Source organism: Aythya fuligula, chromosome 8 (genome assembly GCF_009819795.1).
Source record: "Aythya fuligula isolate bAytFul2 chromosome 8, bAytFul2.pri, whole genome shotgun sequence".
NCBI lineage: Eukaryota > Metazoa > Chordata > Aves > Anseriformes > Anatidae > Aythya > Aythya fuligula.
In genome coordinates this window covers 29,643,797-29,668,919 of record NC_045566.1, presented here as the reverse complement: position 1 = coordinate 29,668,919, position 25,123 = coordinate 29,643,797, and the positions used below count along the sequence as shown (strand labels likewise).

Genomic DNA, 25,123 nt, shown 5'->3' with positions numbered 1-25,123 from the left:
AATAAGACAGGATTGTAAATAAAATAAGACTCTGATCTCATGCCTAAAATTGTGGATTTCAAACAGATTCAAAAATTTAATTTTTGTTTCCTCCAAAATCAGTTCTTCTACCATTTTGTTCTTTACCATTTGCATCCATAATGCCAGCCAACCTTATAAAACATTTGTAAAAGTGTGTATGAAAGGCATTTGTGTTAATTATCACATTTATTTATTTATTTATAACCCCCCCCCCCCCCCCCCAGTATATTTGAAGTCTCACAGAGAAAAACAACTTTCATGGAGACTGAAATGTATGCTTAACATAAAATTACTGTATTGTTCTGGGTGCTATTTACTTCATGCACAGTCAGATATTCAAAAGATATCTATCATGGTGCTTGTGGAACTCTTTTTTGGAACTCTTTTGTGGAGCTCTTACACAAATGAGCATAAAAGTAAAAGATTTGGGGTTTTGTTGGTGATCTGGGTATCTTGTTGCTCATCTTTTATTTGTTTTAAACATTATGTGCAGCAGAGCTCCTTCCTCAAGTTTGTACCAATTATCACTTTTTTTGTGGTAGCACTTACACATCCAAGACTTTATTCTAACTGCGGAATAATCTTTTACCGTGGAAAGTTTTGGCTGAACTGCGTTCAACCTTCCTGCAAAAAGTACCTGCAGTTAGCTGGACTACAACCACAACAGCTTACTTGGAATGCATGATTTCCACCTGGTTGGACTCATGGAGAAAAAGAGGAGGACAGAAAGTCTTTTTAGCCCACACAGCAAGTTCCTGCTGCAAACGTTACAAAAACTTGAAGGATCCCTCCCACATGCCTCAACACCTATATTGATAGCTTCTATAGCCAAAACATTTTTTTTTTAAAGCTTGTCAAATACTGACGATGAGATTGTATATATATGCACACTTGTCATTTCACACTTATTGACAGAAGAGAACCTATACCACTGTCAGTGGGTACATTCATTATAAACCTGAAATGATCATAATATTATAGGATGTAAAAGGTTTTATTTTTTCCCCTCAGTCACAGAAGAAATTAATCATCATCATATAAATAAAGCTATTGTAAATACCAAAGTCAATGAAGCTATGGCAATTAAGATTGACTAAGGAGCTCCCCCCGCACACAGCCAGACCTGCAGTTGAACCATGTTGTAACAGACTGGCTGGCCCATCTGTTTGTTACGCTTGTTTGTTATTCTCCCATCATATACTTAAACTGTCAACTCTGTTTTTGGGTTATATGCTTTGCAAGTATATACCAGTCATTTAAAAATGAGGCAGGGCCTATTATTAAAGCCATGGTAACAGAATCTGCCTTGGATCTGATGTTACATTGCTTGAGTACTGAGGAATTGCTATGCACTACAGATGTAGGTTGTGATCCTGCAAGGGACAAGCCTTAGAATCAGCAGGATGCAGAGTCATGCAGAGAGACGTAGCTGGCTGTGCTTCCTCCAGTAAGGCTTTTGTTCCTTTTAAGTCTGCACCTCCATCTCATACTACTTCCACAGAACAAAATGAAGAGTCATAAATATTTCTAGTCTACTAGTCCTAAGCATAACCTTGAAGTGTTTCTGTAACAGGAATAGTTACACTTGGGATAACAACTGCTCTAAGTTCTACACATTTGTGAATTTTGGTAATCTCTATTGTAGGTCCCCTCCTCCCCCCTTCCACCCACCCCCTTTAAAGCTTAAATAAAGCACTTGGGGGGGGGGGGGGAATGCGTAGAATCTCTTCACCAAAACCATATTCAGTTGGAGGAAAATATGATTTGAAAATTAAGATTTCCATAACTTCATTTAATTTTGGATGTGATTTAGGGCTATGGCTGTGGATTGTGATTTTGAATTTCAAAAGCAGTTATGTTATTCTTGCTATCTACCAGCTATGAAAAGTTATATTTTACCACCAAAAATATTGTAATAAACTAGTTCAAGATTTGACAGTCTACACCAATGATTTTGCAACTTCCTTGTGCCCATGATTGAAGACATTTTATTTTCAAAGCATATCTAATATTGCAGAAAGTCTGTCTAGGTGTTTGATGATAATTAGCTAGAAAATTAGCCCACTAAAAACGTTATTCATCAAAGTACCACTGAGTCCTGGGAAGATTGCAAACCTTCATTGGAAAGTTTCTCAGAGGCAAGCTTCTTGGTTATGTTTAATCAATACTTATTGAATTTAAAGTCAATTAACTTCTGATAACCTAAAAGGTAAACCAAGTCATTCACATCTTATTTTAAGGGAACATCTAGGGCCAGATTCTCCTCAGTTTGGGCTCAGTTGTGCTACTCCACAGTAGCCTGAGAGGCTGCTACTGAGAACAATGGTTGCTTCTACACTGTTCCTGCCTCAAATCATGGATGGGATTTCTCCACAGATGACTCAGTGTCCTCAGCTGTGCCTTCACAGTGCCAGAAGAGGAGGCGAAGGAGAGTGGTGGTAATGCAGTAAGCTTAGCATCAGAGGAATGCTGATGGATTAAAGCTTCTTTTGCAACAACTTTCGGAACTACAGCATGTGTTTTCCATTCTTCAATTTAGAAAGTATTTAATTTCTGTATACTGAAAAATTCTATAAGCCCAGCATCATCATCATTTGGTGTTTCCTGCAGTATTTGTTGTTTCTGTCTCAAAATACAGTACATATTCATAAACCAAGGCATTCCCTGATGAAACTTTGAGGGATTAATTTTGCCCAGTCATCTATAGCTGCAGTGAAGCCTTACATCTTCCAGTGAGGATGTCTTTAGCCATCCCAAGCCAGGGAGCAAAGAGTTTCTCCTCAGATGAGGAAGCTACTGCATATGACACGAGCCTACTAAGACATCCATCTGCATTAAGATTTCTTGAACCATCTTTCTGGATGGCTAAATAGCCCTTGACTCCACAAGCAGTCATGTCCCACCACCCTCAAGGAGCTGAGCTTAAAGGAATATGGTATGTGAAAGGAGTTGAAAATAAGCAAGAACAGCAACTTCTATATCATGAGTGATATTGAAACCATGCTAACAGTAACTCCTGTAGGCTTTTTAAGTAACTACTGAAATGGTCAGTCAGAAGGAAAGGTACATCTCTTGCCTTAAGAGCAGTACAATAAACAGGCTTTTTAAAACCCAAAACACAGTTTTAGCCAACACATGCTCCTTGCAGCACCTTCTCAGAGTCTAAGCACCCAGAATTGTGACCAGGGAGGTGCTGACATAAGTGTACTCATGGGGCAAAGCTGAACCCACAACAAAAGCTAAGTTTCTATCAGTTTTTCAAGAGACCTTTAAACATTTTGCAGACAAAGCCATGAGACTCTGACCCATTCTAGTACAGATAATTTCACTGAAGACAGGATCAATTCAGACCGGTTCCTGGTTTTGATTACATTAAAACAGCATGTGTAGTTTATTCTAGCCCAACTTTTATCTGAAATTAGTTATATCTGAACTTGTAGGATTTACATTCATAGGTAAATATGATATCAAATATAAAAAATGAAAAGTACTCAAAATGTGAACTTGATTGGCTACGTGGGCCAAATATTAATATTGTAACAACATGAATCTTACTTAAATAACTGAGCACCTGAAATTTCTACAATACAGATATCACTCTTGCTATCAATATACACTCCACAGTAGTTGCTCCCCTTATGCTTTTATAAATTACCTGTACCTCATGTTCAGAAAACTAGTATCTCAAATCAAATTATCTAGTCTCAAGATACATCAGAAACAGCAAGCCATTATGTCTACTTGTGCTCTTTGTACCTCTGCATTAACAGAGCCATAGGATATCTTGAAAAGAAAGGGATGTGGGAGGATATATAAATAATGAGAGCAAGCCTTATGTTTTTCCTCTAAGTTTCCTTCTAAATTTTTGCTACCAGCTGTCACACCACCTTTTCCAATTGTGTTTTTACCATCTCTGAAAGTTAGTAAGACCTCTTCTGCCGTATCACAGGCTTCATGTTTCTTTGGCATAAGCTTCTGCCTTTAATAGCCTTGTCCCCTGTTCGGTTCTCTCTTCCCCTTGTTTCCATTCTACCTCCCTTTCTTCATCCTCTCTTCTCACTTGCCCTTTTTACCATATAGAGCTTCTTCTCTTTCAACTGTCGTGGCATTAGTAGACTCCTCTTTTCTTATTTCTCTGTGGTGAACTGTTTACATTCGAGTATAAACTCAATCTAATTTCATTATTTTTCAAGCATACTAAAGCTGCTTTTACAACATTTATTTTAGTAATTAATCAGTCTGCAGAACACAGAGCAGACTTTTAAACCAAAGTAAACCTTAAGATGTTAAGAACATTCACCTTCTGTCTGATTGATCCTGAGTCTTAGGGGATGGTCTGCATCTGTTATAACTTGGAATTATCCTCCTGCTTATGGAAGGTCCAGACCACTGGAGTAAAAAAAAAAAAAAAAAAAAAAGGAAAAATGTCACAACCAAACATCCCTCTGATAAACATGCTTTGGATGTAACAAAATTAAACTGCAATGCAGGACAGATCAAGGTTCCTTCCACTCAATTTATCTTCAGTAGCTTCACAGTTTCCATTTAATTAGAAAAAGAGGAAATATGCTAAGAGGAGAAAAATACTTTTCCTTTCCCCACCCCTGTAGATGAGTATTAAGAAGTATTTTCTTCCATATCAAGTTACTCTGTGTTGCATTTCACCTCACATTAACTTAAGTGCTACAGCAGGGTGTGAAGTTAACCTGATATAACACATCATGATGAACAATTTTTTTTTTTTGCTCCATGGGGAGCTACAAGAGTATGTGCTAAACTGTTGTTAAAAACATAAACTCTGAGCATCTGTATGCCTGCCTGCCTTCTGATCAGGATAGCTTAGCATCTTTCTTCAAATTATATGTTCAGAAAACAATAAGTTAGCCTTCTAGTAAAAGAAGGATAATGAAGAAAGCTAAAGTGATTAGGATGTAAAGTTAAGCAGCCAGCACTTCAGTTAAAGGTCAGCCTGTCTGTGCCAAAATAGGTGCAAATCAATACTTATTAAGAATTTTGCCCAACATTAGGGAGCAAAACAAGAAAATAAAGCCAAAAGGCAGAGTAAAGGGACTTTCAGATGCAAATAGTGATCTCTATAAGTTAAAAATGAGAACAAATATGACAAATACGTACTTTCATACAGGGATAGTGGTTGGTACAGAGCAGAGCAGGTCACTCATTCCTCAACAAGCATAACAGTAAATACTACCAAACTGAGGGAAAACACACTCTCTCTCTCTTTTTTTTTTTTTCCTCCTGTGATCTTTAAGCTATAGGTACCATAGAAATACCACTACAACATCATAATCAACATCATAATCAAAGATATCAGGAAAGCTAAAGAACTGAAACCCCAGACCCTTAAATCAACAATAAAGCTCACCTCTAAACCAGAACTCCAAGTCAGTAAGACTCCATCAGAAACTAAAGAACTGCTGAAGAGGACCCCAGCATTATGGTGTGGCTTTATTACACTTTCTAGTGACCCTTCACATTAGAACAGGCTTTCAGGCCAACAAAGACCTATTACTCCTCACCTTGAGTACTATAAGCTTAGTGCTCCTGTTAGGCACTAAATGATTTCATTGAGAACAGGTGATCTAAAGTTAAGCAAATTATTTCCAATTCATCTCCATGTGGGGGAAGCCTATCAAAAGCAGCATCTGCTTCAGAACGCAGATTTGCTCTAACTTCACCTTCTTCTGGGGTAGAGTAGGTGATATGACAGACAAGGGGCAGGAGCTCCAATCTTTTTTATTTTTGGTAATTTGAGAATTATACAGGAGGAGGTGACAGGTCCTGTCCCTCTGTGCTTTCCCTCTACATTCTGCCCTTTGGTTTATGGGACCTTGGCTCAGTGGCTTGCAGGCAGTACAGAGAGCTTGCATGCAATAAGCACGAAGTACTGCAGCTGCATATTCCTGACTCATCACTGTTAAAGTAAGAGTAGGTAGCATCAGGGTAGATACAGGTAACTGTGAGAGTCTCCACCACTGAGTCTGGTCACCACTGTACAGCTGTTCCTTATGCTCCTTATGTTCCTTACTCTTAAGCTCTGCACCCATAAAGCAGTGGAATAATGTGGATGACAGTACCCCTCCGTGGCCATACAGACAGATAGAACCTGCTGGCTGTTCCTGCATCTCCTCATGATCTCTGTGCTCATTGTTTATTAAATTAGATGACATGATGGGATCCATCATAATTTATTTCCCCTCCTATGCCTGCATTTCAACTCTATAAACCACACCTAAAAGCCCCTGTTTGCCATATTCTTATTACAATAAAAATGACTTGTGTGAAAAATCTTTAAAAAGATTTAAAAAGATTTTAAAAAATTTAAAAAGATTTAAAAAACTTTTTAAAGATTTTTAATGTAGCAAAATCTTCATGAAACATAACATCAATTATTTTACCTACTGCTTTTTGTAACCTCATAGATTCAGCCATAGTTGCATTTGTATAGCCTGTATACTACAATATCAGAAACGTACTTTTTACTCTTCTTGTTTTCACAGTCTAATAAAAACATGTGATCATTCAAAATTCCATATGTAGATGAGGCAGGCATCCCTTATGAATGTGGTTCTGAGAAGGGAGTTTCATTTGTATGATAGTGCATAATATGGTATTTCACATGCAATTGTCTTTGAGTCTGTGGGATTTCAGAACCGCTTTGTTTCGCCATCCATCCGCCTATCTCCCAAAAGACAGCATGCAGCAGGCAATTGGGAAAGTCTTAGTAAATAACTATGAATGGTCCCTTGTGCTACCACGTTCCCTGCATTTTATTTTTTCACTTAAAGTATAGTTCAGATACACTGTCAAGGAAAGGCACGGTTCTTCTGGTATCTCTGGCATAAACAGAACATGTGAGTTAAGGTTTTCTAATAACTGCTATAAAATGGATTTCTTGAGCAGAATAATGTGTTATCTATGGGTAATTTCCCATGAAAGTAGAGACTATAATTCTGATTAGACATGGATATTATCTTTTCCAGTATGTTTCTGTCAATGCACTGATTCAGCAAACACTTAGACCCCAAGGTCAGGGCTGATCATAAGTCCCATTGATTTTAAAGTTGAATGTTTGCCCAAGATTAAACACAAAGAAGAATGCTTTCTTAAATCAATTCCTTTAAGTCTATACATAAGTGCTCTGTTGAATCATGGCCTAAAATCAGCAACAAATCAGGACAGATAACAAGTTTGGGCCAAATATGTGGGTATATTTAGGTGGCCAAAACTCATAGTGAGACAAGGAATTCTCTCTGATACTTGGATTTGAACCAAGACCCCAAAAATGTATAAACTACACGTATCTATAACTTGCATTTCTTTTGCAGCTTTTAGCATAAATCTAAACGGTGAGACAGGTTACATTTGCCTTTAGACACTGGGCTGGCTCCTGGTTGCCTTGTGCCATGCGTGTGGGCCTATTTCCCAGAGAAGTCACAACATGAGTGGGAGGAACAGTGCCTGCCCAAGTTTCGTCTTGCTAATGTGGTAGAGAAAATATACCCAAAGTCCACAGATGGCAAGGGCTCTGGACCTCACAAGCTCAGGGTTGAAATCTTTTCTTCTGTGTAGTGTATTCCAAAAGAAGTTTATTTTGACTTTCTGTATAAAGCAAGTGGAAAGTCATCTTAGCAAACACAGGAAATGAAGAGTTTGACAGAGCATAATGTAGATCAAAATGTTTTTAATCATTAACCCCTGTTTTAATTACTACTTGACACATTATCATTATTGTCCTTCTACAAGTCTGTCTTTTGAATGAAATATTAAAAGCAAGTCACAGCTGAATATATATGCAGTCTAGAACGAAAATGGCTTTGAACTACTGGAAATGATTTATTGTCCACATTTCTTTATGAATATTTATTTGCCATAGTGAAAGCAATTCAATAAAGAGAAAACATGAGGACCAGTTAACTGAACATTTGCATACTCTAACAGTTGAAAAATTGAAGGAAAAATAATATGGTGCAATAGAATAATGTTAATGCCAGCTTTCTCCTATTTCTTGTAGTTAATTCCAAATGCGCATGTGTGAGAGCAAAGAGCTAAGATGAAGGCTCTCAGGAATTTATATGCTGAAGAGGAGATACAAATAGCCTACCAAATTAGTGTTCCTAACTTTTATGCATTCCAGTTCAGGAGGAAATAGATGTAGTTTCAGCAGTATTTTCAACACCAGGATGGAGTCTATCCTTTTGTTTTCGCGCTGCTTCAGGTAGCAGGCTATGAAAGCTTGCTTTTTGCCACAAGCATCCATAACCCAAGTCCTCATCCTACCGGGGCCAGAGCACCCTCGCTCTCCAACACTCCTCAGGAAGCAGTAGGTATGCATGCCCATCAAAAGGAGATGTGAACATGCTGAGTATTTTGCCATGCAAACCCTTTAGTATTTAAGCAAGTGTGCATGGATCAAGTACAAGATCACCCTTGCAGCAGAGATACTGCTTTCCTGCATTTGTCAGTAGAGGAACAGTTTTTCATGTTATTTGCCCTCATTTCACCCATCTTGAATTAATTCTGTAGACAAAAAGTACTATGTGTTAGACTTGGAGTGAACTTTGTTCCTCAAAGCATCTTAGCGATATTCTGATACCCACTCACAGATGGGTGCTTGACAGATTTTGCTCTGGTTTTCATGATTCCTTTTTTCTTTATATCGTTTAAGCAGGATTGTTGCTGCTTGAGAATTCAAATGCAAATGGAGATGTTCACAGACACTGTATCATAAGGAAGCTCAGCTGCTTGGCTTTTAGAGCTCAAAAACTGAATAGCATGTCGCATACAGTATTTGGAAAAGGATACGCTTCACATACAATAATTCTAGAGAAGGATGGTTACAGTAGTAAAACACTTTGGACAAATACATAAAATCTCTGTGCCTCAATTTTCATTTCAGAGCAAGAATGATAATACTTGTTTGTAGTAATAATTATCATTATTATCTACCTGAAAGCTAGCTGTGAGGCTAATTCATTAATATTTTCAAATTACTTCATGATCCTCAACTGGAATTTGCCCTAGAAGTATTAAGTATTATAATTTGCTCTGTATGCCGATTTCATTTTGCTCTGGAGAAAAACACAATTAATGTGTTGCTCTCTTTACATTTGTCTAAATACCACATTCTAAAATCCTAGCGGTTAAGATTTTATAGAAGTTAATAACAGGTACATTTTACATTACCATATTATTTACTTATTTCTCATTCTTTTCTTATAGCATTCTAACCGAACCTAGATACCGTGATACCTGCCCTGGGTTTGGTACCATTCGCAAGGATACATCAGTTGAGTCTTGTGATTGCTATTTATTTACTTGCCTGAATTTGGAGTTGGCAACAGAGCCACGCAAGGGTTCTCTGGTGTCAGAGCTCTCTTGACATACTGTTTTAAATGTATTGTGAGTAATCAGGGAGTGTCTTTAAGTTACACATAGTTAGAAGCTGACACATATTAAATGCCTGATCATATTCTTCCATATCTCAACAATTGTTTCCTTCTGGCAGTTTACCAGGTCCACAATTTACTGGCAAAAATGTATCTGTTATTCACAACTGGAGATCCCCAGGTCCATTTCCTCTGGTTGTTATCTGTTGGATAGCTAGATGCTAATGGCTAAAATCTGCATCTACCAACACAAAAGCCGCAGGATACGACACTGGTATCTTGTGGTTCCAATCAGCCTCCCAGTATTATAGCACGACTTTTTATTTAATTGCACTTCTACCGAGCTCAGCCTGCTCATGCCACGCTAGCAGTTTCACATTGCATTTTCGCTGCACGTTGCGATGGCTGGAAATGCCAGGCGGCCTGGCGGCGCAGAGCGTGGGGATGGGGCTGGGCCGAGCCGTGGCCCAGCGGAGGAGGCAGGCAGGCAGCAGCGAGCAGGGCGAAGCCAGCACCGGCACCACAGGCATCTCTGCTGGACATGGAGCTGGGTCGGGGTCCCAGGGGACGTGGGATGTCGTTCTGTCTGCTGTGGTGGGGCCGAAGTCAGTCAGTGACAACCACGGGCAGGTCCGAGGCTCACCTGGAAAATCACAGGAATAGATCAAAAGCAGCTTTGCTGTCACACACTCCACTGACAGCTCCCATCCTCTGTGTGTGCCCAGCCCTTAGGGCTCATTCCTCTCCCTACAAACACCTAAACCATCATCAGCAGGGAATTGTTCTGGTAATTTTTTCTAGTGCTTCAGAAGTGAAGCATGTATCAATAGCTTTCACTTTCCAACACTCCCAATAAAAATTAAAACAAATTACTTGAATTAAATTACTTGAGCAGGGCACATTATTTCTTCCCATTAGCTTATGTAGAAAGAAAAAAAAAAAAAAAAAAAAAAGCCTGCAATGTAAAAAGGGGGTGGAAAGAAAATGAGAAAAGTCTTGGCACAAATAAAACTATTTCTTGCTCATCCTCTTGGCTGTGTCTATGAAGACCTCAACAACAGCCCTAGCTGAGGCCGGTAAGCCAGTGGCCTGTGCATCTGGTGGCGCTCTGGCAGCCCTCACCCGCAGGGAGGTCACCGAGCATCAGACACATGGGGCTCTGCAGCGGGACCTGGGAGCTTCTGGCACGGGCAGCAGAGCTGCACTGCTGGAGGATGCCTGGGGTTTCATGCGGCCCTACCTTGCAGTGCTGCCCCCGAAGCTGCCGGCTCCAGGTGGTCCCTCAGAGCACGGCTCTGCTGCTTCCGCGGTGGCCACGCATGGCGAGGGCCTGTCTGGGAGATGCCAGCTGCAAGGCTGCAACATTGAGATGGGTTGAAACCTCCACCAGCTACAAGCATCCCATGCAAGGCCTGTTTTTACAAACAGGTGCCTAAATGCACCCAGGGGAGCTGCTCTGCCCGGCCCTGCCCACCCGTGGCTCTGGCCTTGGCTCTGCCCCCGCTGCCCCCCTGCTCCCCAGGCAGAACCACGGCCCTGGCCCAGCCCATGCCCCGCCACCCTGTGATCCCATCAAAACGGGCATCACTTCTGGGTGCTAAAGCCTCATCTTCACAAATACCACAGTCACTGTGCAAAACCACAGTTCAAAATAGAGGCTTACTGTAATATTGCTATTGTAAAGCTGCCAGCTTTGGTATTCATTAATATGGTGACAACAGACTCATGGCTACCAAATTTTACTACAAATCAGAATTCTTACCAATATGTACATGAGATCAAATCCACAATAGCATATCATTTGAAGTTTCTATTAAAAAGTTAAGTTGGGATAACTATAAACTCTTCTGAGACTCCTTAATAAATAGTAACAACAAAAAATAAAGCTAAAATCTAATGAGATTTTGTGGAAGCATTTTAAAAGGTTGCAACAGCAGTAAAGTCAGCAGGCACCAAACAGCAAGAGGAATTATTTACTGATCAGAAGACAAATCCTTCCTCCCCCAGCGTTTAGCCATTTTATATGACAAGTATTTTTAAGGGAGAGGGCAAAAACAAGAAAAACTCTAAGCCAATGCTGTTCTCGTCTATGACATCCTGTATGTTCCTTATCAAAGCCTTCACATTCGTGTGCAAACTGACTTTTTTTTTGCCATTGTGACCAAAACCTCCTCCCTCCCCACCCTCCATCTGTTCAGGCTTGGATTTGAAAATCACTACCACACAGGAAGAAAGCCTAAGCCCTCTTGCCTCGGCTGTGGTGTTGGAACCCATTAATATTCTTCTGGCAGGTACTATGACCCTGGTGCCCTTGAACATGCTTGAAAACATAGGGTATTCCTGAGCCTTTGTCCCTGGGAGGATTAACAGGGTTGCCCTGGAGCCAGCCTGAAGGTGTTTTAATAGGTAATACGGGTGGGCTGCACGTCTGACTGCAAGCCTTGCCTCAGGCTGCCCCTGCTCAGCAGCACAGATGCAGCTGTTGAAATTAGGGGATAGAACGTGGCTGGGTGTACGAGTTAGAGCCTGAATCCTCAAAATTTGGCAGAGTATTCCCATCCCGCTGTCAGACAGGCATCCCAGTTGAAGGGATCCAGGCTGGGGACTTGTTCTGCTTCTGCCACTGCCGCCTCCTGCAGCCCTGAGCCAGTTACTTACTCCTCTTGCCATTCTTCTGGCTCTTCAGCTTATAAACTGTATAAAGTCTCCGTGTGTTTTTGCTGTGCTTGGCACAAGGAGGTCCCAGTCTCAGCTGGGTCCTCTGAGTATATCATTGTAAAAGCAAATAGACAGATAATAGCAGTAACAATGGTTATTTTTTTGTATGAACAATAGGATGCTAATGGAGGAGAAGCCTCTCCTCTGAGGTGCTTTTTTATCTGCAAGTGAAGGTCTCTTTTTCCTTGCTCAGCTGGAGAAGATACTGCCTTTGTAAATCAGACAGAACTTATCATATAAAGTGGAACACATCTTTGATTATACTGAATACTATCTTGTCTATAATTTACCCTTGCTGCTGTAAAGGACGCAACATGATTAAACTAAGAAATGATAGACTGAACATTGTGAGTCAGGATGGAAAAAGGTATTTCCTACCTAAATAGGAAACAATCATCAACAAAACAGTGAAAAAATACAAGAAAATGTTTCTATATACAATAAACAAGCCACCCTGCTGTTGCCTTATATTATATTGTTGCTCTTCTTGCTCAGATTGCTGCAGCAACTTCCCCTGTGGCCTACAACATTCTTTATTTAAAAAAAAAAAACAACACCCTACAAACTGTCATGATTTTTAATGAGGTGAATATCTCTCCTCTCCTCCGTAAGTGCATATGTTCTGTCGCACGCTCGCGCTGCCAACTCTTCCATGTTTCACTGGGTGAGTCCAGATTCTCCAGTGACATTTCTCAAATTGTAGATCTCTGCAGTGTATTTTCCTGGAGCTGTTAAAAATATTGCTACTTCACTTAATAACAATGTTTAGTGGTACAGAGTATCACTTGTCACTGGGTATACACCAGGTGCTCCGCACAGGGGGAGAGGGGTCATTTTCCCCATTTTACAGACAAGGAAACCAAGGCACTGAATTTGGCAGCGATTCCCCCAAAGCATGCTGCAGAACACGTGACCAGGAGAAGGACCAACATCTCTTCAGCTCACATTTTGTTCTTCAGCATTTGATGCTGCTTTTTTTCTATTGATATTACCACCTGCAACAGTTTGTCCCCCCAGCAGCACTGCCCAGAACGGTCACAGCAGAGCCAGCACTTTTGTGATAACAAATTCAGATACTGCAGCAAACAATGAAAATAATTTTCCCAATTTTGGAATGAAACTTTGCCATGTATGATGTTTAGTAACTTCTATCTCGTCTCTGATGATTTCTGGGTCTGATGCCAAAAACATGATATGTTGCTATCCAAATTAGCATATGATGCAATTTTGTGCTAACATTCAGATTATGAAGTCTGTTTGCTGTTTCCATATAGATGTATCTTTGACAAGAACAGCAATTCTATAATAAGCCCAGGATGAAAAGCCCATCAATTGAATTGGTACCACATTACCATGGCAACAATATAATGCTAATGAAATTGTGACTGTTGAACCTTGTTTATGGAACTCTACAAAATGGGCTTCATAAAAGGAGGAATCTTGTTGATTACTAAATGTTTCAAAGCATGATAAAAACCTTATAACCACATGTGCTGCGACTTATTAACCATGTTATCATCCTCATTTGAGATAACACATTGCTGTTTGTAAGAGCAATTGCACTCTCAAAGAAATAAAATTATATTGGAAAATCTGTGCTTCTCCAGCTTTCATAGTGCACCAAGTAAAGACTTGCTCGCCTCCATGTCCCAGCTCACAAAGTCGATTGGCATAGGTGTGTATCCAGCCATGCAGTCATTACTGTTTGTTTAATCTCTCAAAATCTATAAATTATACTGCAACTGTAGATACAGCAAACACCTTTTCTGTAAGAAAAATGTGGCTTAGTTTACATCAAAGCATTCCACAGAAATCTGTCCCTCCAGATGACTCCCTGCACAGCAGACGCATGGTTGCAGGCACGGTCTCTGGGCATCCCCTGCCTTTCTCTTTCCCCTTGGAGGTTTACTGCCGCCAGTCTGATGACGCAGAGGCAGGCAGTCACCATCCCAAAGGGACGCCGCTCACCTCACAGCACAGCAGTCCTTGCTGATGGCACCCTGATATCATCTCCTGCTCTCAAGTACAAAAGTACCAACCACTCAGATTCCCTGGCCAGCCATGTCTCTGAGCTGCCTCACCCCCCCGTGTCTGGGACTCCAACATCCAACTCTGTACAGCAGAATTGCATTTTTAGCTAACAGATAATCTTTCCCATTGCTTTCACCTAGGAATAAAAAGTATAGTTCACCTCCTGAAGTCCACTTCAGAATAGGGAAAATGGGAAAAAAGGGAAGAGCAGGGAAACTGGCAAGCGATGAGGTTGGTGAGGAAGGGGGCTGAAAGCATGTGACAAAAAATTTTTCTTTATCAGGCTAAGAATACTGTGATATATCCGACACAACAGTACTATGCAGATATTTAGCACAGACAGTAGAAGAGCACACTACTTGCTTTAGTGAAGTCCTGGCCCACACGGTACTGCAGTCAGCATGAATCCTCACCGCATTGCATCTTATGGGCCTTAAATCAGGGCTTTAAAGGGATTTATTTGAAAGCTTCACGTTTCAAAGTACTTGGAAAAGGAAGCACTGTCTAACATTTTGTTATGCCCGTGGTTTGTGGGAAAGCAAGGCACTGAATTTCTGAGTTGATCGAAATATAATGTAATGTAATTTAACTTAATATATATTTTGCACTAGCTGACAGTTTTATTAAGCAGAACCAATAATCATCATTACTCAGTGTAATAACTACCTCATTAGAAACGGTCTAATTTTCCCTAATTTTAATTTACCTCTCGGACTAAGCTGTTCTAAAATTACTGAAGTGGCTGCAGTTAAGTTTTGTAAGAATTAAAAGGAAACATAAGTCTTCAGAAAGCTGCTGCTGTCAAAATAGTAATATGTCAGAACTTCATGAGAGAAGTACAGAAAATCCAGTTTAGGAAATTATGATACCACCTTTACTTTCTTACTGTCTTTGAAGTAACACTGCTGCACCCTTTTTGCACAAACAATGATAAATTGTTTGATTGCTTGCAAGCTTTGCATGTACTCCACTTTAATAAAGGACCTGGCGAAGGTTCGTGGCAAAGAGTGCTGGTAAGGAGGAGCTGACAAGCAGAAATATTTCTTAGAGAGCCAGGGAAGGAGATGAAGACACTGATCAAGTTTCATTATCCTCCAATGAAAATAGGATGTAAACTGTGACATCCAGGCAGATTACATATGTCAGGCAAGCAGATGTGAGCAGGAACATGTAGATGCTAAATCTCACCTAATAGGCTTACTCTGAGGATTATTCTCAGTGACCAAGTCTATGTTAGCTGTAGTTAACATACAGTATATAAGAAATATGTATTTGTAAGTGAATCTGGGGACATTCCCAGCTGTGCTGAAGTTAATGCTCTTTGATATACCTTGGAGCATCCCAAAAGCACTTTGGGTGTCATACATTTCAAGAGAGATCATAAACAGCACTACAGAATATATCTTTAGCCCAAAATTTCAAAGGGAACTGTTTTCTCAAATAATGTGCTTGAAAAAAAAAAAAATTATATTCAAACCACTTGTGTGCAAACTGCTACAGTTGTTTAGCTACTTGATTTGTTCGTGCCAGTTCTGAAAACACATTTGATCAAAAGAATAGTGTTGCAGAGAGAAGTAACTTCACATGAGCAAGGAAGCACTTCGCAGGTTGTGTTAGAAAGTAGACAAACTGTCTAAAGGTTTTGTTTATCATAGGGTGTTACTCTGCAGTTCCGAGTCATAAAAATAACCATATTTGTTTTTAACATAACCCAAAAATAACACACACACAAAAAAAAGTCGCTCTTTTGGAAGCACTCTGCTTATAAAACCTCCCCTCTTTGAAATTCTGGTCCTCTTCCAGCTGTAGTATTATTTGCTTGGCTATCAGAACACACAGTACAGCAGTGAAAAGCATTATACTATTATCCCAAGATAATTTGATAGTCTGTAAATGTATTTTCCTGCCTGTGGTTCCAGGCATTATGCTCACACTTGAAGTAAGGCTTTGCAGTATCTTAGACAGTTCATGTTTGCCCATATTGGTTTCACTTTGAACATCTGCCTGCATGGTACAAACACGGTTTATCTGTGGATTGTACAAGCTAGACTAGATCAGGGATGTTTACAGGCCAGAGCAGCAGAGCCACGGGATGCCTATTGCAGGCACCCAGCTCTGGAGGAAGCTGGGTGGTGACTCACTGGTGGCTGTCTCCTGCCTGCGTCAATGTTATCACACCATGCATCAGCATGAGTCTGCTGGAAATGCTGAATTTTAAGTCCGACATAAAACCACGGCTTTGGTCTGATGCGCTCAGTAAATACAGCACAGCACTTTCCAGAAGTACTCACCCTGCTGTTCCCCTTGGACACAAGAAGTGGTAACTCACCTTCAGTTTCCCTTTCATTTCTGGAGCTCGTGACACCGCTCCCCCAGGTGCCAGAAACCAAGCTGTCCGGTGCTAGCTGGGCTGCTGCTTCTCCTCCGATGTGTCCATGCTCCAGCAGGATGTAATTCCCTCGTAGAACAGGTAAAGTTAGCGAGCGTGGACATGGGGCTTTGGTTTTGGAGTGGCTCAGAGGTCACCCCTCACCCTCTCTTGGGAGCCTGTGGTGGGAACAGATTTATGTGAGGTGGCAACGATCTACTCCTGGCCCTTAACTGGTCAGCAGTGAATACAGCTCCCCAGGCAGTGGTGCTGGTGAGAAGAAAGCCTCCTCAGGTGCACTGTGCTGTTGCAGCCCCTGGTGAGAAGAGCTGGGGTAATTCCAGGAGCTACGTGCTGCTGACAGCCACTGGACTGCCTCCTCCCAAGGGCATTGCTCAGATCCCTGTGGACATCTGAAAGGCCCCAGGAAGGTCCCCAGGTAAATTCTCCAGCAAAGGCACTCCCCTGCATACCAGGGCCCCTCTGCTGCATCCACACCCAAAAGGGAAGGTGGTTGCTGCTGCTGCAGTGCGTGTGCTGCTCCAGCTAAACATCTATCTCCCTTAGGCTCTAGAACTGATTGGAGATCCCGGAGGATCTAAGGATCCTAAGTAACCACAACAAATGAGGATATGGACTGATCAACAGTCACAGTGCAGATTTTTTGATGAACAGCAGTGAGAATTTAGGAGCTGTAAGACAGCAGCTGGCTCTAGAGAGCAGGGCCCATAATGTCAGTCATCAGAACACCTTCTGAAAGTGTGATAAATCTTGCCTGCTTTATAGATGCCCTATAAAGTAAGGGGCTAAGGTTCAAATAAAGTAATTGAGGACAGCATCCAAACAGCCTGGAATTATCGCATTGCTGGTTTCTCCTCCCTCATCCGTGCATGGCGTCTTGGATTCTGCTGACACACTTCAGCCAGTTACTTTAAAAAGTAAAAAATAATAGTAATAATAAAAATACAACAGCTTTTCTAACCTCCATGTAAATATTACTTACGTTATGTTGAAAATCTTTAAGGTCCTTTATTCTGAGAGAAAATTTAAACTTGTCTTACAAGGACAGAGTGAAGTTTAAGAACAGCAGCACTTTAAAACAACAACAAAAAGTGCAAGAATACCAGTTTACCATCCTGCTATCAATTTATGATAACATTTATAACATTAATATCATGGATTATGACCTTTCTTGGCTTGTCTGACTGAGAGTTGTTCATGTATTACATGCTTCTTATCACCTTGATCCTTCCATAATAAAAATCACTTCAGTTTTCTGAGCTGTGTCATCAAAACACGCACTCATAAGTGCTGATCTCATCCCTTAAGGAGTAGTACCAGGAATGCCTTTGGAGTTTTGTGTCACCTAAAATCTAGTGTGAAGTTAAAGCCCAATTTCAGAAAACTACCCTGTGTCTAACTTTATCCCACATGCTGCATAATGGCCACCCTTATGATTTTAACATTTTACTGAGGCCTGTCAAAATGCTGCGCCCTCCTGTGTGGAAGTTGTTGAAGTTCAGAAATATCATTATTCTCTACAAACCAGAGAGATCGTGAAGAAATGCACAATGGCTGATGTGTTACAATTACTTACCTTGACCCTTGACTTTTTTTTTCTCTTTAATCCCGACATAGACAGAATAAAATATATTTTCTTCAGTACTAAAGAAAAAACTTTGCTGTGCAATGTGTGCCTGCTTTCACTGTGCCCATTTCCACTAAACATAGTGTTGAGATACTCTTTTCAGATCATCGGTTACACATGTATCATATATAAAGGATGACAGAGGAAGGTGAGAATTTTCAGTGTTTCTAAAAATTGACCATTTAACAAACGCTATCAGCGTTTGGGTGGATGAAGACCTTGGGTGTACACTGATGTCTGGCAAATCCTGCTCCACAGTCCTGTCACTTCCCGGTTTGCATGGGGCCTCCCGGTTCGCTCCGTGTGAGGCTCCCTGATGACCCTGAGAATCTGGGTCTGAACTGCTGTGGTAATATAGTCCATGTGCCTCTAGAGATCAAAGCTGAGAGCCATGCCAGGACAGGATATCCACATTCAAGACATGGACATGCTCCCATAAGGACACCTCTCTCTGCAGGCCTCACCGTTCCCCTGCAGCTACACGTGTCCTGGTACTAACATCCGATTCACAGCAATTTAAAGTTCAAGCAAGAACAAGCAAGGCAGTGCTGGCACATACTGTTAACTTGATTGATATGGAGACCTCTGTCTTCTTTCCGGTATTTTGTCAAGAATATGACATGTTAACTCTTAACTTTTTATTGTTATTTTAAATGAACTGGCAAGGTTGCAGAGTAGCTACATGCACAGTGTTGGGTACTGTTCTCCTAACACAAAAGCAGAGAGGTGCTCAGTAATCACCTTCTGAAGCTGCCTTTAACATGGTAAATCAAGATGGTTCTTCAGGGACAGATCCTGGTTTGGCTTTTCAGTCTGGTTGCTGATGAACGGCCATTTCTGTCACTGGGCCTGGTGATTAGCTTTATTCAGCTGAGATATGTGTGGTTGGACATTGCTCACTCTTTCAACAAAAAATACAGGCACATTTTCTTGGGCTATAAAGCAGGACATATGGGAGCTGGATTCCATCTTTCATTAGATCTTGGAAATGGTGTCCTCCTGAGGCAATTAATTAGCATGATGTTCTTGGCTGCTAATGTTTGCTTTCAGATTTCAGTGGCAACAGACTTGGCAACATAAATTTTGCAAGGATTGGCTAACGGTTTAGGGTGTTAGCCCCAGCCTCACACAGCTTTCTCCAAATCCTTTTCTTTTAAAGAATTCCCTTACGTGTATGGACAGGTTGCTTAATTTCTGTCCATGTCGCAGCTCTCCCTTTGAAAAACGAATGTTAACAGCGCTTTCTTGTGCCACAGGAGAGGTGCATTACAGATGGCAAGCCCCCGCTACTACAAGAGAGGCCAGACTGTACCACTGCAGTCCTCTGCCTCCTCCCTGAGATGGAGGATCTATTCTGCAAAGCATTTCTTTGATCCTTCCACATTTTAAGGCAAAACCGTTTACGTTAGAAATTTCTCAGTTGAACACATTTCTATTTGTTTACTTTCAGTTTACCCACCGTAGATACCTGCAGGCTGTACACATCCTTATCTGTAGAAAGGACAGCAATGGAAAAAGGCGTATTTCTCTATTTACGTAAGCCATTTGATCTAGGCTTACATGAGGTATGATGTTTGTGATCATTTCCAAACTATATCCTTCCTAAGCAGGTGTGATGAACAGCAGCACTTCTAACCTCTAAATTCAATCCAGAGATATGATCTAGAGAGTTATCTCAATTATATTTATAGTGCTATATAATTATAACAATTCCTGGCTGAAAAATAATGTTAGTTACAACTACAAAACATTTCATGCCTCTTTCTAAGGGAGATGAATACAAAATATAAAAGATATATCCAAACAGTTCTACAGCAAATAACATATCTGCCGTGGGGAGGAACACAAACTCATGTTTGTGTATCCATTAAACAGTGACATAGGCTGAATTTTCAAGGGGAGAGGAAAGGAGGAACCTATTTCAATGCACCAAAATGTTAGTGCTGTTTTATAGCTGCATTGCTTAAAACTATTGCAAATAAGTAGTTGTGCATGTAGCAGCTCCCTTAAGTGGTCATTACTATATGTGATTTGAACTCACAAAAGGCATATTACAAAGCTGTTTGAAACAGATGTGCTCCTCCCTCCATTTAAAACAAAATTAGTCTGTGGTGTTAATTTAGGTAACCTTTGCAGTCACTAATGTACAAACACACACTTTTTAAATATGTCTGAAAGAAATTAGGCAGGACAAGAAAATGAAAATACCACTAAACAGTAGTTGCAATGTTTGATGTTCCGTCCAGATAGTTTGTTCTAATTTAAATAAGAATGGGATGAGAAAGTGCAAAACATTATCATAGGACTGTCTCTTCACTTGATGTACCTAGAATTCCTAACATAAACACTCTGGGACTGAACCTTTTTCCTCACACCTGCCAGACAAATACTTTCCAAATATCCATTAATTAAAAACAGTAATAACACAAGAAGAACATTTGAATGATGGTGATCTAATCCTACATAACCAGCATATTCATGCAACACTACTACCTGAACAGCCCATGGTAAGGAAAGCAGTAGCACTGCCTTAATGCAGCACTTCCTCAGATGCTCCAAGTCCTCCCATCAGATCAAGCAAAGCGACCCACTCCCGAGCTGGCCACGTACCCCACATTCAGTCTCCAGCTCTGTAACTCTCAGAACTGCCTTTTACAGACCACCAGGAAGGAATTTGCTGAACACTAGCTGAAAGACACTTATTGTACTACTAATAAGGAAGGTTTAAATACCATTAAAATTCTGACTTGTACTTTAAAATGCCATGAAATCCCAAGTTAAGGCTTTGCCTTACTTCCCTCTAAGTACTGCCAAAGGTGCAGTAAGATCACAGGCTGCTGCAGTAACTGAAATGTGCTGGCACTTTGGACGACTCCAGCTTTTTGCTCAAGCTCCTGTTGCCTTTTTCAGCAGCCTGGTCGCTACAATGGCTGTAGAGGAAGGTGCTGAGGAGAGGTTTAAGATCTGAATTGTAATGCCTAATATTTCAGAATTCTTTTCAATCATTGACAGAAAACAACTTGGTGAGCAGATACATTTATGTAATGCAATTAAGGATTTTCAGTTGCTGGGTGGCTTGTGAGATTGAATTTTTAAGACCTACTATACGAATGAGAGTTTATATTTGAAAATAAATACCCAAAGGGGCTGCATAAAAAAAAGTCCTTATGATTAAAAATTGCAGAGCATTGGTCTACGTTATTGACTAGCAACTGTAGACCCTTCATTTTACAGGAGATCTGCCTCCTAGTTTGTACACAAAAATTCTTCAAAACCATTTGTTCTTCTCTTTGAATTGTTTAAAATTGTCCTTAACTAGATATGGGAGAAATATTGCTTAGATGTTGACTCTGGAACTAGAATATGCAATGCCAGCATGAGAAAAAAAGACCTAAATATGACAGTGGAGTTGCTCAGAGAGCCAACCGCCAGCCAAGAAGGAGCTGCTTTCATGATGGATGTCTGTGCATGATGTAAACCTCTTTTTTGGTGGTGGTGGCTCAGTAACTTCCATCACAGGTGGGTATTACAGTCTTAATTGATTCCTAGCAGCACAATCTGTATCCTTCACCAAGGCATGTCCATTTCACAAGGTTATTGGCTTTCAACGTATCTCGTTAGATGTTATAACGAGACAGATTTTTTCCACAGATTGATGTCTATTGATATTGCATTAGTTCATCGGGGTTACAAATCATATTGCATTGCAGCACATTTCACATTTGCTGTATCATGACAAGAGGTTTATAATATTCACTCTGGGGCACAGAAAGTGCCTGCTACCCATCTTTTGGATAAATAATTTAAGAAATTGTTGGGAAATCATACCTAATTAGTAGGATCTGCACTGAACAAGCGCCCTTTGATTTAAATTGTATTTGTATTTTCATAGGTATTGATTTTATAAGTAGGAGAGATGAATAATACATTTTGCATTTCTCCACTGTTAGCAGCAATACTCTGACAGAAATAATGGAGGAACACTCCTTTGAGGGAAGCTGTCTCTTTGGGACTGGAATACCTCCCCCTAGGAAGCCCCTGGGGCAGTTAAAGGCACCCCTAAATTGCATGGAGTGGCCTGATCCTTTTTCTTCCCCCCCCCCCCAATTGATTTGCTGCATCATCCCAGACAAATCACACAGCCTCTCAAAGTCCCTCCTTTTCCATCTGCAAAATGGAGACAGAACGGTTTCTCATCAGCTTGCAAATAAACATGAGACACAGGAAGAAAAGGAATAGCTACGTTCAAGTGGATATTGCTCAAATTCTGCCTGGCATCACCACAAGGACATTCAGCATGGGCTCAGCAGAGGGGTGGGGAAGGGGGCCAGTGACCGTCTTTCTGTGGGTACCAGAGGGTCAGACCACACACACCAGCACCCAGGGTGAACCCGCACACATCTTGCAGCAGCAAGGCAGAGGCGGGCATCACACCACACACCTGAACCCAGATAAGCTGCTTCTGTCTCTGCCGCCAGCACCAAGGCTCTGCTTATTTTGGCTACTCCCTTCCCTGAGTGAATTCCTGAAACAAGGTTCATTCGTTTTCCTTCACTGGGTGCTAATCCCTTTAAGCAGGAGCAGTGAAGAAGGCGGAGGCTGTAGCATGCACATATTCTTGCTATCTTCACTCCACAAACAGGTTTGCAAGCCTGCTCATGTGCATGGTCAGGGTGAGGAACAGAAGCAGGCAAAACATTGCTGGGATTAGAAACAAACCAGAACATACGTAGGTATTTACAACCTTTGGTTTCCAGCACCCTATCAGCTATAACAAACGCAGACTCTATGAGATAACCATAATTAAATAAAAGCTTTATTTTTTACCCAGTATGTCAGTTCCGATTAGAAAGGAAAACCCTAGGCTCAACTGTGCTACACAATAAACCATGGCATCAGAGCAAGCATCAAAGTGGCCCCTCAGCTGCTGGCAAACATTACAGTCATAAGAAAAGAGACAATGAAAATACAATCAGTAGAAATAGCATTTTCCCCCATAATATAAACACCACAGACTTTCTTTTAATACAAAGAGAAGCAGGATCAACAGTGACAGCTTTAAATTTGCCAAGTATCATGGGAGGACTGCAAAACACATCCTCCTAGAACCAAGCCGAAGGAGCAGAACGAGCCAACTCGCTCTGCTCAGAACAAAGACATCCCTTTCATATGGCTCAGAGAGTTAGCAGGCTTAATTTTATTTTTATTTTTCATTTAACATCTGTTTCAGCAAGATGTGCTGAAATATCTATTAGTGCCTATTTGTATAGATATAGACTACTGCACTTAAATCACTTTGCGTTCTTCAAAACGTAGACATTATATATGATTAATTATTGTTTGAATCTGCACTTTAAAAAATATATATTGCAGAGTAGACAACTGGGAGCCGGGACCCCCAGCCCTCCAGCGGAGGGATCATTGTCACTTGGAAGAGCAGACGATGCGGATGCGTTTCAGCCCTCAGCTCGAGAGAAGATTTAAATAATGCATGGTGGGTTCCTTTGTGATTCCTTTCTTGCCTTTTTTTTTTTTGGTTAATATTTTAAATTCTTTTAGAAGTATTACCTGTATGTTAAGGCCCATATTCATATAATCATGAGTGACAAGCAACTTCTCTGTTTTGCCTTTCTACTTCCAGGCAGATTTAGAGAAATTGAGGCCTGGCAACACGCAGCTAGGGTGCACAAGAGCACACAGCTGAAAGCATTAGAAAGGGTCTGCTTGAACATTTTTTTTTTCCCCCTTTTCTCATTAAAGTTTCATCTGAAGAATTTTTGTGGGAGCCTTAGCAGGTAAAACAGCACTCATCACGTCTATGTTCCCAAGCAGCAGTGGCACAGAGGAGACCCAGTATCAGATAGATGCAGTCTTTATTCTGATGCCTACCATAGCCTCCCAGACGCAATAATTCACCCTCTTTAGTATCTTTCCACAAGAGACGAGCAATATTAATTATTCTGAAGTATTTTGGGGAGGATGAATACTGGAGAAGTTCTCACTTATTTCACAAGATATTTCACTTTCCAAGTAAAATACAAAGTGGTTGTAATGAGCTTCACTTTAAGAGAATGACAGATATCTCCTGGGTAACCCAGCCAGCAAAGTCCAATCCCCAGTGAAGCCAACATGAGAACCATATATGCTTTTATGAATGCCGAAATGGTCCATGAATTTCAAATACTATTGCACCCTGTTTTACAAGCCTTTTATGTGTTTTTCTTCAATAAATACATGTATTTTGCTTTACGAATCTCTGGATCTCGAGACCCCTTTTGAGCTGCACATCCCTTAGAATCTTAATAGAAAAGCAGCGACATTAAACTGAAAATAAATGCTTTTAACAAATAGGGAAAGTCTATATTTCACCAAGGAAAGTGTGGTTTAAAGTAAAACACGGGCTCCTGCGACATCTAAATCCTGCATATTTTCTGCAGAGCATGCCACAGCTATTGACATACTGTTGGTTTTATATGTCCCAGGATGCATGAATTATTACTGCCATTCGACATTTTGCATTCCTAGTTCCATAGCCTATAGCAACGCTTACCGCTGGCTGCTGTAGACTACACCAGACCTCTGGCAATGCCTCCTATTGATCAAGCGCTGCTCAATGTTTGCCTGCTCAGTAATGCAAAGACATCCTAATTCTCTAAGACAGAAAACCCACAAGTTACTGTGCTTATGTTTTCTAGTCCTTTTCAGAGACACGATACATGAAACACAATACAAATGCCTTCTCCCCCATCAGGAGGCAAACCGATAGTTGTCTTATGAGCTTCAGGTACCATGAAAAAAAAGCAGTGCACAATAATGCTAAAGAACAAAGCTGGCCGGATGCTCCTAACGAATGGTGCCAGCATGCAGGCTGGTTATGAAAGGAACCTCAGAAGTGAAAGAAGCATCCTGCTGAGATTTGATGGACTTGTC

General features: G+C 40.8%; 1 long non-coding RNA gene across 5 annotated transcripts in view; it reads right to left on the bottom strand.

Annotated features, from left to right (window-relative positions):
• Positions 1-7,706: 7,706 nt before the first annotated feature.
• The window catches only part of LOC116491842, a 42,501-nt gene continuing 25,084 nt past the window's right edge, over positions 7,707-25,123 (bottom strand). For all 5 annotated transcript variants that reach the window (XR_004253534.1, XR_004253533.1, XR_004253537.1 and 2 more), the window contains 3 exons: positions 16,507-16,724; positions 10,669-10,784; positions 7,707-10,071 (listed from right to left, as the gene is read on the bottom strand). This is a non-coding gene — a long non-coding RNA (uncharacterized LOC116491842). The remainder of the gene's footprint in view (positions 10,072-10,668; positions 10,785-16,506; positions 16,725-25,123) is intronic.